Genomic DNA, 14,256 nt, shown 5'->3' with positions numbered 1-14,256 from the left:
TCTCAATAAATTCCAAATCTGGCTTATTTTATTATCTTCAGGTGTTTGTTGATGAGGTGAACATATCTTAGTTCTAGGAGCTTTTTTAAACTTTAACAATTTTATTGGCATATAATTCATAAATCATACAGTTCAATAATTGAGTCCTCTTAAGAAGAGTTGTATAGTCATCAGCACAATTTTAAACCACTTTTCAATTAAGTTATTTAAAAAAAAATCAGCAGCGGACACCCCAGTCCACTTAAGGTGGTGGAAGGCACACTAAATGAAAAAGAAAGACTGCCCCAACTCCGATCATGTATCCTAGTTTCTCTGTGCTTACGTTGATTCATCCGAGAGAGGAAGGGTTATGCTATGTGGTCTTGCATTTGAGTCAGGGTGCTGGTGAAGAACAGTGAAAGTACCATGGACGGCCAGAGAACAAACAAATCTGATTTGGAAGAAGTTCAGCCAGAAAGTGTCTTAGAAGCAAGGATGCAGAGGCTTAGTCTCCTGTACTTTGGACATGCTTATCGCGGGAGACCACACCCTGGAGAAGACATCATGTTGGGCAAAGTAGAGGGGCAGTGAGAAAGAGGAAGGCCCTCAACAAGATGTATAGACTCGGGCTGCAACAATGGGCTCAAGCTTAACAACATTTGTGAAGTCGGTGCGGGACTGTTTCCCTCTGTTGTGTTTGGGGTCACTGTGAGTTCGAACTGTCTCAATGGCACCTGAGACCAAACAGTGTTGGTCCTTCCCAGGTCTGAAACCTTGACATTCTCACGAAGGCCTTTGAGCATTCTTCTTTTCCACTGTGCCCTTTGCTGTTAGGAGGAAGGCGGTTGAGGTTGTTTGGTGCTGCCAAGTCAGTTCCAACCCAGAGCAACCCTCTGCACAGGAGAAGGAAAGCGAGCCCTGCCGGACACCACGCCGCCCCACTGCGCTCTTGGGTTGGAGCTGATGGTTGCAGCCACTGTCTCAGTCCATCTTGCTGAGGACAAAAGCATGAAATCTTCGTTTTTTTCCCAAGAACTTTATGAAAAATGCATAATTTTTAAAATTACCATTGGCACCTTACCAAGACTCATGAAATTGCCCATGAGGAGAAAGGGAAAACCACCAGTTGAAGGAATTCATTCCTTTTCTTCTGACTCCGAGGAGTCCGTTCTCCTGTTCCAACCTTAACAGCTGCTGTTCTGCCATGGTGAAGACAGCCAGTCAGCGCGTGTCCCAAGCAGTCAAGTTTCCTTAAAAAAAGATGTGCACCTGCCGTTTATAACTGGTTCGCTGGAAAATCATAATTGCTTTTAGGGTGTTAAGTAAAATGTTACCTTTCATTCCTGTTTGCTACAGAAGGATAAAAAATGGAGAGGAAGGAAACAGGAAAATATAAATGATAATTTTATAATGGGAAAGACTAGACCGTGTCAAAGCAAGTTGCCCTGCAGTCTCTCCAGAAATGATTGTACTTCTGAGATTGCATGGACACATTACCATTTACATATAACTTGTGATAAGAATGATGTGATACAGGATTCTAAAAGCATATCTTTTTGTCAGATCACTTTTAATCATGGTAAACTGTGGATAGAAAATATTACCTTGCAAGCAAACAATTATATCCCTGATTATTATAAAGCTTTTTAGTAAAATAAATAAATAAAACAGGTCAATTCAATGAGTTTTCTTTGTGGGATCAAGTGGTACAACTTTGTTTATGAGAGACGAAGGGCAATGTTTGTGTACAGCTACATCCCAGTTGTGAGGATGAATCATCCTTATCAAGTTCTGGATACCAAGTAGACCCTGTTCAAATATTTTCTGGTATGGATATTGCAAAATGGGACTTCTTATACTGGAACTTTAAAGAACTCTGATAGTTTAGCTTCCAGAAAACCAAATTCACTGCCATGAAGTCGATGCTGACTCCTGTCGACCCTGTAGGACAGGGTAGAACTGTGCTTTTGGGGTTCCAAGACAGTAAATCTTTACATGAGTAGAAAGCCCCATCTCTCTCCTACTAAGTGGCAGGTGGTTTCGATCCACTGACCTGGCAGTTATCAGGGTTTAACACTACGCCAACAAGATTCCTATAGCTTAGCTTAAAAGCAGTGGTTCTCACCCTTCCTAATGCCGCGACCCTGTAATACAGTTCCTCATGTTGTGATGATTGCCCCCCCCAACCATAAAATTATTTTCATCGCTACTTCATAATTGTAATTTTGCTACTGTTAAGAATTGGGTGACCCCTTTGAAAGGGTCCTTCGCTCCCCAAAGGGGTCATGAACCATAGTTGAGAACCAAAAGCTTAAAGCCTCTGAAATGCTTTATATTTTCCCCTTTGTGTTAACAGCTGTAGCAAACTGTGAATTCTTACTGGAAATTCAGCTCTCCTGTTGGGGGAGGTCAGATGCTTACAGTCATCTTCCCTGAAGGCAATGGCTGCCAGACTGCTGTCTCACCCCACCATAGGGGTGGGCCTGCTCCTTGCTGCTGGGGACAATGGATTACTTCTCCCTAAGGCTTGAGACCATTAGGTTAGTTCCTGTAGGTGGAGTGCACACCCTACTGATAATGGTCTCTATCAGCTGAGCCAGGGAACAGGCCAAACTGCTCTGTGACATCCAAGGTTAGGCTGCCTTCCTGTTTCTAGGATCCGCCCATCTTGTCTCATGTATACCCCCAATCTCTCTTCTTCCTATTGCATGAATACCTCTAGATCACCCCCTCCATTACTGTATTCCCAATAGCGCAGCCCCTTCCTGGGACATGGGTCCTCACCTACAATTAGGGGGCTTGTACGTCCCCAGAGAATATAAAAGCCTTGGTTAGCATTAAAGATTCGCTTGCTCTCTCCATGTGGACCACTAAGCAGGGCTGAGGTGAGCATGCTACTATGAAATGTGTCTGACTTCATTTATTTCAATATTTCTCTTCTATCTCACATTCCTTAAAATCAATTTGTGTTCCTTCCCCTTCCCATTTGGATGAGGGATTCTTTGCATACAGCAACTACAAAAAAATTGTATTCAGATTTTCATTTATATGACTGCTTAGAATATGTCCATTGTTACTTCTGCCTCTTGTTGGGTGGTCTCGTACCTTCCCCCTCCCGGGAAGGTTTTAGAGGTGCGTCCTAGTCATCCATGTCTGTGCTAGACAGTCTGTGCCTTTGACGTTTCCCCATAGGCCTTTTCCCTGGATGTCAAAACCCCTATTTCCCCTGCCAACTTGTCCTCTGTTCACTTGGAAGTCTAATAAACTTCTCAGTTTTGGCATATCTAGCAAACAACTCTTGACCTCTTTCCATTAATTTTCCCCCTACAAAACACAACACACACACCAACACCACACTCTTTCCTTCCCTATTTCTATTAGTGGTATTACTACTTAATTCATAAAGATTTATGGAGATCTATTTTTATTGAAAATGGATCATTCGTTTTCTACATCTTCAACTCCATTTATATATTTTCATCTTTTCTCCATCTCCACCCCTTATTACCTGACTCTAAACAACCATCATCTTCAACCCTGCATGCAGAAAAGTCTCTTAAGAGGATTCACTGCTTCTGCTTTTGTCTCTTTTTATCCATTTTCTATAGCATGATCCTTAAAGATGTATTTCGGATGATGTCTCTATCTCCATTGTAGTCAGAATAAAGCCCAAGCACTGTACCAGGGAGACCCATAGGTCTATGTCTGCAGCCTTACTCTGACCACTTCTCCCCCACACCCCCCTGAGACCCCTTGCTCCCATCTCACTAACACATTTACCCTCGTTCTTTGTTCCTGGAATGTTCTCTCTTGGACCCTTTGTGGTGTTGGCACCTCCTCGGCCTCCTTAATGTATGCCTTCAAAAAGTCCACTTCCAACGTCCAAGGAGCCACCTCCAAGTCCTTTGACTGGCATATCATTTCCTTCGTTTTAGAAATTGTAAGTTTCACTTGTGTACTTAATTAGGGCGTCAGAATCCCCTTGATGACGTCTAACAACAATGTATGTGTATGTCTTGTCTGCTGCTGTGCTCCCATTATCTAGAACAGGACCAAGTTCAGGGTAAATACTGGTAGCATTCATGACCAATGAATTAATTCTTATAAGCATTAGAGAGCTTATTTTTCATTTACTTGCCTTTATGTCTATTGAGTCAATAACAATGGGAATGGATTAGAAAGGTGACATGGGAAAATAATGTTAGTAAATTATTATAAGTAGTAAATATTATATAGTAATAATTATATGACAAATAACAGATTTTAGGAAAAAGATTGCTTAAAAAGAAAGTAAGGTAATTCACTGTGGGTGAAATGCAACTGGTCCTGACGTTTACAAAGGCGCCCAGTAATGCAGCAGAGGGCCCTGGAATGAGCACAGGTACTTGTCTTCACCTTCTGCTGCTGGGTTACAGATGACCACGGCAGCATAAACAACCCACATTTGCCTCCTTGCCATTTCCCAGGATGAGGGGGCTATTGGCAGAGCCTAGCTTGGTCCTCTGCGCAGGATCTCACAGTCCATCTGATGAAGAGCTGAGTTCAAAAGAATTCTGGGTTGATCTGGAAGCCTGTACCCAGGAACCATTTGCCAGGGGATGTAGGCCAGCGGCACGATGCTTGACAGAATCCATCCTGTGTGGACCAGGCCCTGCTCACTCCGCCAGTCGTCTCCTGTCTGCATCCTCCCCTCCCCACTGGGTTTCTCCAGCCTCACCACTCTGGTTATAGTTGTGTGACTACTGCAGGCTGCTTCCTACGCTCATTTTTCACCACGCCCCGGTCTCATTTGTTCAACAAATATTTATTGAGTGCAGGCTGTAGGCCAGGACACAGCAATGAGAAAAACAAATATTTACATGTGCACATGCAGACCTGTGTGTCTGTTGTGAGGAGTGGAAACACATTTCTATCTGGCTGCACTTATGAACACATATGTGTATGTTATGTGTAAGCAGGAGAGAATATCATCAGATATTTCTTGTGGAAATGTTAACACAGAACCTTGTTTCTACAGTTTGCAGGAAACTTATTTTATTTCTTTATGTCTTCAAAACTCACTGCCATTGAGTCCCTTCCCACTCACAGTGACTGTGTAGGGCAGAGTAGAACTGTCCCTGTGGGTTTCTGAAACTGGAACTCTTTAAGGGAGTGGAAAGCCTCAACTTTTCCTCATGGAGCAACCGGTGTATTTGAACGGCTGACCTTATGGTTAGCAGCCCAGCAGGCAACCCTCTCTGCCACCAGAGCTCCATGTCTTTATATTAATATCTCCTTTTATCCCAGCTCTGTATAGCCCTTCTCCTCAATAAATAGGCACACCATTTAAACGCTAGGCTGATCTGTGTACAAGGTGTTCTCTCTGTCTTTCACTCTCGTACACATATATGCAGATGACCTATCTACGATTTTGATTTATTGGAAGGGAAAATTTTTCTCGTGTGACTAAATATCTGCACCTAACATTTTTCTGAAGTCTGCTTTATAACTTAGCTGCAAATTCCTAAAATTAGAGATTTACTAAGTGGGAGCGTCAACTCCTTTGTATCATGTCACGTCAAAATGTGTGCTTCGTTGGCGTGCGTTTGTTACTGCTTATGTCACGAGACGGGATCACATTTTAATCCAGGCTCTGGATACGGCCATACGTAGGGCAGACCCCACCTAGGGCACAGGCCGATGTGTTCCTGTTTTTCATTTGTTTATGGTGAATTGGACAGTGGGAGGCATTGGTTTGGAAAGCTATATAGCAAAATGTTTACGAAAACCTGCTGCCATCCAGTAGCTTCCAGTGTATCGTGACCCCACTGGACCAGACTTGAACAGCTCTTCAAGTCTCTGGGGCCGTAAGTCTTTTGGGAAGCAGACTCACCAAGAGGCTAATGGGCTCGGACTGCCGACTGGGCTGTGAGCAGCTCACTGCGTCAGGATCTGTGGGACTTTTAGTAGGAGCCTTGGTAGCATGGTGGTTATATTAACCTAACAGCTGGCAGGCCCACACCACCAGGCGCCCGCTGCAGAAGGACGTGGCACTCTGCGCTGGGAAAGAGTACAGTCCTGACTCCTATGAGGCAGTTCCACTCTGCCCTGTTGGCTTGCTCTGCGTGGGACTCAATCTGATGGCAGTGGGCTTGCTTTTATGGGGGAGCTTCTTTGAGCCAGGGTTACCGCCTATTCTCCCTCTACTGTATCAGCCTGCAGCCACGGGGGGACATGGGACATGGGGGACATCAGGAAGACAGTGAAAGTCCAAGTCTGCTCATGTGGAAGTTCTGCACTATGACAGTAGCGTGTGAGCAGGCTCCACGATTCCTAAGTTTGCCAGATAATCTGTTTAAACTTTGATCTCCACAGGAAACTTTGAAAAGTGGGTTCATGTCTTTTGTTGAGAAGTAGGGATTCCTAACTACTAGCTGGCGCGCTCATACCTAAAACCAAGCGGAAGCAAGTCAAGTCACCGCAGCCCTACGGAACAGAGGAGAGCTGCCTCGTAAGGTGTCGGAGCGCGTAAGGGTACAGAGTGACTGGCAGCGGCCACTGCTGACCCTTCAGTTAGCGCCCAACACCAGCCACACCACCAGGGCTTTATGTGGCTTTTATTCAGTGCTGCTCTTCCTCCTCCTCCTCCTCCTCCTCCTCCTCCTCCTCCTCCTCCTCCTCCTCCTCCTCTTCCTCCTCTCATGGCCACTCAGACCAAGGTTTAGATCTGATGGGTAAGGAATCTGGAGGGTTGTTGGCAAAGACCTAACGTTAGAAAACCAAACAGGAGAGACACTCAGCATTTCACAAGCTGTTGGAAGAAGTAAAGACAAATTCAAACCTGTGCTACATTATTGAAGGAGTCTATCGGAAAAACCGTCACGCAGGAAGCACCACAAGAAAATAAAAGAAGTACAGTACCAAAAGGGAGCTGGTTGATGCGCACCCGTTTCAAGAGGGAGCGTACGATCAAGAGCCAGTCGTATTAAAAGAAGTGCAAGCGACATTGAAGCCATTGGTGTAAAACAATAATCCAGGACTTGGCACCACATGAACGGTTCCAACCCACGGACGCAGTGCTGGAAGCACACACGGCCAGCTGACTGCAGAGATGTGTATCTGGCCCATCGCAAAGGAAAGTCATCCAGCAGGATGTGGAAATTGTCAAACGGTAAAATTTTACTGAAGCTCCTTCAGCCACAGTGGCAGTAGTGCATCATCAGGGAGCTGCCCGCTACTCCACCTGGATTCAGAAGAGGCTGTGGGGGAAGGAGGGTAGCACTGCTGGCGCCAGGTGGATCCTAGCTGAAAGCAGACAATATCAGGAATTTATTTACTGGTCTTTTATTAACTATGCCAAGGCATTTGATGGTGTGGATCGTAATGAATTTAGGATAACATCTTGAAGAATGGGAACTCCAGAACACTACTCGGGTAGAACCTGAACAAGAGGCAGTCAGTCATTCACACAGGAAAAGGGAATCACCATTATTTTCAAATCAGACGAGGTCTGTGACAAGCTTATAGCTTTTCGCCTTATTCAATCTGTATGCTTACCAAATAATTTGAGAAGCTGGACTGTCTGAAGAAGAACATGGTATTAGATTGGAGGAAGACTCACTAACAACCCGATAAGCAGATGGTTACAGTCTTGCTTGCTGAAAATGAAGAGGACCTAAAACACTTACTGATGAATACCAAAATTTCCAGCATGGGCTAGACCAGGCGTCCTCAAACTGCGGCCCACCACGCACGTTTATCTGGCCTGCTGGGTGTTTTGCCCTGTTTGTTGTTTTTACTTCAAAATAAGATATGTGCAGTGTGCATAGGAATTTTTTCATAGTTTTTTGTTGTTTTTTTTTTACTATAGTTCGGCCCTCCAACAGGTCTGAGGGACTGGCCCTGTTTAAAACATTTGAGGCCCCCTGGGCTAGATCTCCACTTAAAGAAAGCCGTTATCCTCACAACTGGACCACTCACAACATCATGATACATGGAGAAAAGATCAAAGCTGTCAAAGGTTTGATTTCACATGAGTCCACAATCCACACTCAAGGAAGCTGCACTCAAGAAGCCAGAGAACTTCCAGTATTGTTTTGGGCAAAGCGGCAGCACCTGCCCTCTTTAAAATGTTAAAGAACAAAACTGTCACTTGGAGGACTAAGGTGTGCCCGCCCCAAGCCATGGTGTTTTCATTCTCCTTATATGCATGTAAAAACAGGGAAGTGAATAAAATAGACTGGAGAAGAATTAATGAATGTGAATTATAGTATTGGTGAAGAATATTGGAAAAATCATGAACTGTAGAATAACGGGGGAAAATATTTTTTTAGAAGGCTAGCACACGACCAGGCATGGTTTGGGTTTTTTTAGTTCGGTTGTATGCAAGGCCACCATGCGTCAAAGCCAACCGGATGGCACCTAACAGCCCAGCCCGCCCAGAAAGTTCACTCCTGCGCTTTCTCATACGCAGTGAGTGCGGTTGCGGATTTGGGGACCACAGGTGAATTCTGCTGTTTTGGAACTTAGCATAACGGACATCGTGCAGTGCTTATTCTAATGTGCCCAGGTTCATTCAAGCAGCCTAATGTCTGTGACATATCTTCCCATCCACACTTATTTAACACTGTCCTGTTGATGGATGCCTCGCTGTTTTTAGTGTTTTTACTATTAGGAGTGAAGTTACTGTGAACATTTTTGTACAAGACCCTCCCCCTTGTTTTTTTCAGGGAGGGGCATATATTTTAAATACTTGCTTTAGGTAAATATTTAGGCGTTAAATTGCAATGTGTTTGGCGTGCTTTGATTAGGTGCCTATGTTTTGGTGGTGCTTTTACTCCTAACGATTTGAGCCTTTATTATTAATCTCTTCTTTACCACTGGTAACTTTCTTTGTATTAAAATATGTTTTGTCTGATATTAATATAGTCACCCCAGTCTTTGTAGTCTTACTGCTAATGTGGTATACCTGTTTTATATCCTTTTACTTGTAACTATATGTGCCTTTATATTTCCTATGTGTCTATTGTAGATAGCATTATACTTAAATCTTATTTCACAATCATTTAATTGTAGCATTAGGTCACTCACTACGTGCATGTTTATAGATTTAGTATTAAGGCAGCAGATGAACATTGGACCTCCACTCAAGTACTTACTCAATGCAAGAACATGTTGATCTATTAAATTGGCATTCCATGATGCACACCTTCCTGACACGCTCACTGAAGACAAATGGGTGCATAAGCAAATGTGGTGAAGAAAGCTGATGGTAGCTGGCTATCAAAAGATAGAGCATCTGGGGTCTTAAAGGCTTGCAGATAAGCAAGCAGCCATCTAGCTTAGAAGCACCAAAGTCCACATGGAAGAAGCACACCAGCCTGTGGGACCACGAGGTATAGAAGAGAACAGGTAACATACATCAAAGACCAAAACATCATATCATTGGGTGCCCACCTTCTTGATATGATCACTGACAACAAATGGGTACATAAGTAAATGTGGTGAAGAAAGCGGATGGTGCCTGCCTATCAAAAGATATAGCATCTAGGGTCTTAAAGACTTGAAGATAAACAATCAACCATATAGCTCAGAAGCAACAAAGCCCACATGGAAGAAGCACAGCAACCAACCTGTGTGACCACGAGGTGTCGAAGGGATCAGGTGTATCAGGCATCAGAGAACAAAAAATCATATCATTGTGAATGAGGGTGAGGGCAGAGTGGAGACCCAAAGCCCATCTGTAGGCAGCTGGACACCCCCTTACTGAAGGGTTGCAGGAAGGAGATGAGCCAGTCGGTGCAGGGTAGCAATGATGAAACATATAACTTTCTTCTAGTTCTTAAATGCTTCCTCCCCGCGACCCTCACTATCATGATCCCAATTCTACCTTAGAAATCTGGCTAGACCAGAGGATGTACATTGGTATAGATAGCGACTGGAAACACAAGGAATCTAGGACAGATGACCTCTTGAGGACCAGTGGTGAGAGCGTTAATACCTGGAGGGTGGAGGGAAGGTGGGATAGAAAGGGGGAACTGATTACAAAGATCTACATATAACCTCCTCCTTGGGGGATGGACAACAAAAAAGTGGGTGAAGGGAGACGTCACACAGTGTAAGATATGACAAAATAATAATTTATGAATTATGAAGGGTTCATGAGGGACTGGGGTGTGGGGATGGAGGGGGGAAAATGAGCTGAGATATCAAGGGCTCAAGTAGAAAGCAAATGTTTTGAGAATGATGATGGCAACAAGTGTATAAATGTGCTTGACACAATGGCTATATGGATTGTGATAAGAATTGTACAAGCCCCCAATAAAATGATTTTTCTTTAAAAGGAGATAATATAAGCATTGAACTGAGGTCTCTAATTTAAATCTTGGTTGTTTTCATTTGCACTATCTTTTTAATCTTCTATTCTTTGTTTCCTGCTATATGTTAGGAAAATCAAACCGTTTTTCTAATTTTACTATTTTAACTTTGTGCTTAACTGTATGATGACAGTAGACTTGGTAGCTTAGTTGGTTGTGTGTTGGGCTGCTAACCACCAGGTTGGCAATCAAATCCCCAACTGGCCCATGGTAGAAAGAGGAGACTGATGCTCGTGTAAAGATTTAGTCTCAGAAACCCAATGAATTGGAGTTAATTCGATGGCAGTGGATTTTGTTTTTTTTATGTTGGCAGCAGCTTGCTCTGTGGATTCTTACCTTTCACAGTCTGCTTAGAGTTAACATTGTTAGACCTGCTTACCATCCTCTGTGCTTCTCCCCACCCCACCCCCACGGATATGTAAACCCCAAGAAACCAGGTGACATATTTGCTGTAAGTGGTCCTGTGTTTGTTAAGTAAAGTGTGTGTCAGTTGTGTTTTTTCACAACAGCACTTTGAGTATTCTACCCCTTGGTGTGGCTTTCTTTGTACCTGTCCTCCTGGGGTCTGAAAAGTCCTCCTTTTGGAGGCCCTCGTCTGTTTTCATGAAATTTAGGACAATTTTGATTATTACTTAAGCTATTTGTTTTTTATATTCTGAGGATATGTTTATGATCTGCTCAGGAGTACACAAGCATGGTATCTCTGATGCTTTCCTACAGGTAACTGAGGCTCTGTTTATTTTCGCTATCTCCTCTCTTGGGAAGATGGCACTTTCTCCTCCTGTGAAGAGTTGGGGTAGTCTCAGGACCCCACAGGGGCAGTTCTACAAGTCAGCATAGACTTAATAGCAGTGACATTTGTGTTGTTTGGCTTGAGTTCATAAGATAGAATCGTTTCTGTTGATTGTCTTCGTATTCATTAACTCTTCTTTCTGCCCATCACCAATCTGCTGTTAAGCCAATTCAGTCAATATTTCATAATAAAAATTCTGTTTCTCATCCAGAATTTCCATTTGGTTTTTTAGGATAGCTCTTGTTTGTCTGCTCTTGTTGTCCATCTAGTCATTTATTCTGGTCATATTTGTCTTTCAGTCTTTTAGCTACATCTAGGTTCTCTGATAATTCCGACCTCTGGACATCCTAGGTTGATGTCTATTGCCTAACTATTCTGCGCCCCGCCCCCTTCCCTTTCATAGGCCATACATAGACATGTTCCTGCATTTTTGTTTAGCTAGTTAATTTCTATTATGTAATAGTTAATATAATTTCTATTATATAATATAATAGACATTGTTGATCTTAAAAGCCCTGGTTTTGAAAGATTGTGGCAACTTATTCTTGTGATCAGTGAATTTACTAGGGGACCGCGTTGAGTATCGTAGAAATGATAACATTGTTAATTTTGAGTAGCCCTTACTCAAACACCCTCTATGAAGACCTATTTTTGAGACCTATTCTTGCTCGTGTATCATTAGTGTGTCTGGAGTGTTCAACAAGGTCTTCTCACTGAGATTGGTAGGACATCTTGGGTCTCCCAGCTCTTAGCAATCTCGGGACTCTTGTTTGGCCTACCGTTCCCAAACAGCTACTTCCAGCCTGACCGCAGTGTCTAGGAGCCCCCATGGCAGAGTGGTTATGCACCGCAAGGTCAGTGATTTGAAACCTCCAGCAGCTCCATGGGAGAAAGGGGGGGCTTTCTTCCAGAAAGAGTTAGACTCTTAGAAACTCAAGGGTAGACCTCCTATACCCTGTCCTGTAGGCTTGCTGTGAGTTGCAGCGGCTGGCCCTGAGTATTTTAATATTTTGCAAAATACTTAGGGTCTTTAAATATTTACAATATAGAAATATTCAGCCTAGCCCTAACCTCTTATACGCATGCCTTTTCAGAGGAGGAGGATTTTCAAAGAGAGTCTCTTACCGTGTTATTTTTTTTCTCCAATGCCTACTTGCCCAAGTGTGTTTGCGTGTCTGGTGAAACTCCTCCAGTGCTGAAAGACTGATGCCGTTTCTCATTGTAATCCCAGGGTCCCCTGGGCACAGTGAAGTCTTCGTTGTATAGGTTATGAAATTTAAAAAGTCCTAATACTGCAAATATTTACTTTGAGAAGAATGCTCTTATGAAGAAATAGTGACATTTCCAGACCACATATATAAAGACATGCAAATGTCTACAGTCCTGTACAGCTACCTAGGTTTTTAAGAGAATTAATATTTCTGTGATGCTGAAATGTGTCTTCGTCTCTTAAAAGTGTTAGGAATTGGATTGTAAACTCAAAAGAGACCAAGAGCCGATTATGGCGTTTCTGCTGATGCAGCACCAGGAAATAAGATAAAGGATGCGTATAAACTTAGATACCGGATTTGAGGAATTGGAGGTAGGGCTGCTCTTAAGCACACAATGGTCTGTTTTCTCAAATGTTTCCCATCTTCTCTCAGTTCTGTGTTTCATGGGTCATTCAACACACACTCCCCTGGAAAGACTCTTTTAAACTGTCACACGTCAATCAAAGAGTAGAAGTGAGATGAGGAAACCATTTGCTTTATTTGAATTTGGCCAGACTGTAAAGCTTGTTTGCATCTTAAGTTTCCAGCCGCGTGTTGTTTTTGGCCAGTAGTGAGAGACAGCAAGAGGCATGGGTGAATGATCGGTGGTAAATAAAATATCAGTGGTTTATTTTTTGTTAAGAATATTGCAATGTCAATCAGTTGAGAATAGCAATTGTATGTACTACGAAGACATGGATGTTGTTTCACAGTCTCACAGCTGTGAGCAATAACTGCCTCCGCCATCAGTTGCGGTTGAACCAACTCTGACTTGTTTGTCAGAATACAACTGTGCCGCACAAGACACCCCAGGAAGGACGTGAATCTCACCATTTCAGTTACCCACCAAGCTGCTTAACCATTTAGAGCACCCAGGATTCCAAACAATAGAGGGAAACTTTTTTTCACTTACTATTAGTTAATACCAATGCACAGTGGCCCTACAGGACAGGGTAGAACTGCCCCTGTGGGTTTCCAAGGCTGTCATCTTGATGGAGGCAGATTACCACATCGCTCTCCCATCAAAGGCCTCAGAGTGCTGAACCTCTGTGCCACCAACATGTTTGAGGGCTCCTCAAACATCAGCCAGAGGGTCCTTAATTGTAGAATTAGGAATAACATAAATGTATTATAACCTAGTCACCGTGGTAATCTGGCTTCATTACACCAAGAAATATTTACTTTCCAGTGCTGCATTTCATTAATTTTAAGATGTACGTTGTCTCACATTTCAATAGCTGTGAACTCAGAATCCATCTTACAGTAAATGATGTATTACATTTGCTCATGGAACTGTGCTAAGTCATGGTGCAGTTTGATTTTTTTTTGTCTGAACTTGATTGTTAATCCTGGAGGCATGACCAGACAGCAAACCTCTCAGTGATTTAGAAAGCCATTAACAATAGATCCTGTAAGGCTCTCAGGGAAAGGTGCGCTGGTGCCACGGGGTGGGCACCGGTCCGACCACTGCAGGGCAGGCAGCTGAAATCGCCAGCCGTTCCATGGAAGGACGGTGGGCCGGTCTGCTCCCTTACAGATGCACAGCCACAGAAACCCTGCACAGGCGCACTCTGAAATAGCACTGCTTCAGTGGCAAGGGGCTAAGGAATGATGAGAGTGTGGCTGCTGTCCTTAAGCTCCTCTGTGGATACTTTCTGATAAGCCATGCTCAGCTCTAACCTAAAGGTCTGAAGTTCAAACCCCACAGCTGCTCCTTGTCAATCTTACTTCTTTAAGTAAAGATCTACAGCATTGGAAACCCTCTCCGGCATTTCTACTCTGTCGTATTGGGTGGCTGTGAATCACACAAGAGCAGCAGCAACCATGCTCAAAGCTTACAGATGAGCATCCGAAGCTTGAAAGACCATGTCAGAGGCGA

The 14,256-nt window shown here is 43.4% G+C and overlaps 1 protein-coding gene across 2 annotated transcripts in view; it reads left to right on the top strand.

Annotated features, from left to right (window-relative positions):
- The window catches only part of SRBD1 (S1 RNA binding domain 1), a 263,620-nt gene that overhangs the window by 190,224 nt on the left and 59,140 nt on the right, over positions 1-14,256 (top strand). The gene's annotated exons all lie outside the window — the stretch shown is intronic.

The sequence above is a fragment of the Tenrec ecaudatus genome, chromosome 17, assembly GCF_050624435.1.
Source record: "Tenrec ecaudatus isolate mTenEca1 chromosome 17, mTenEca1.hap1, whole genome shotgun sequence".
In the NCBI taxonomy this organism is placed as follows: domain Eukaryota; kingdom Metazoa; phylum Chordata; class Mammalia; order Afrosoricida; family Tenrecidae; genus Tenrec; species Tenrec ecaudatus.
This window is presented reverse-complemented; position numbering and strand designations above follow the sequence as displayed.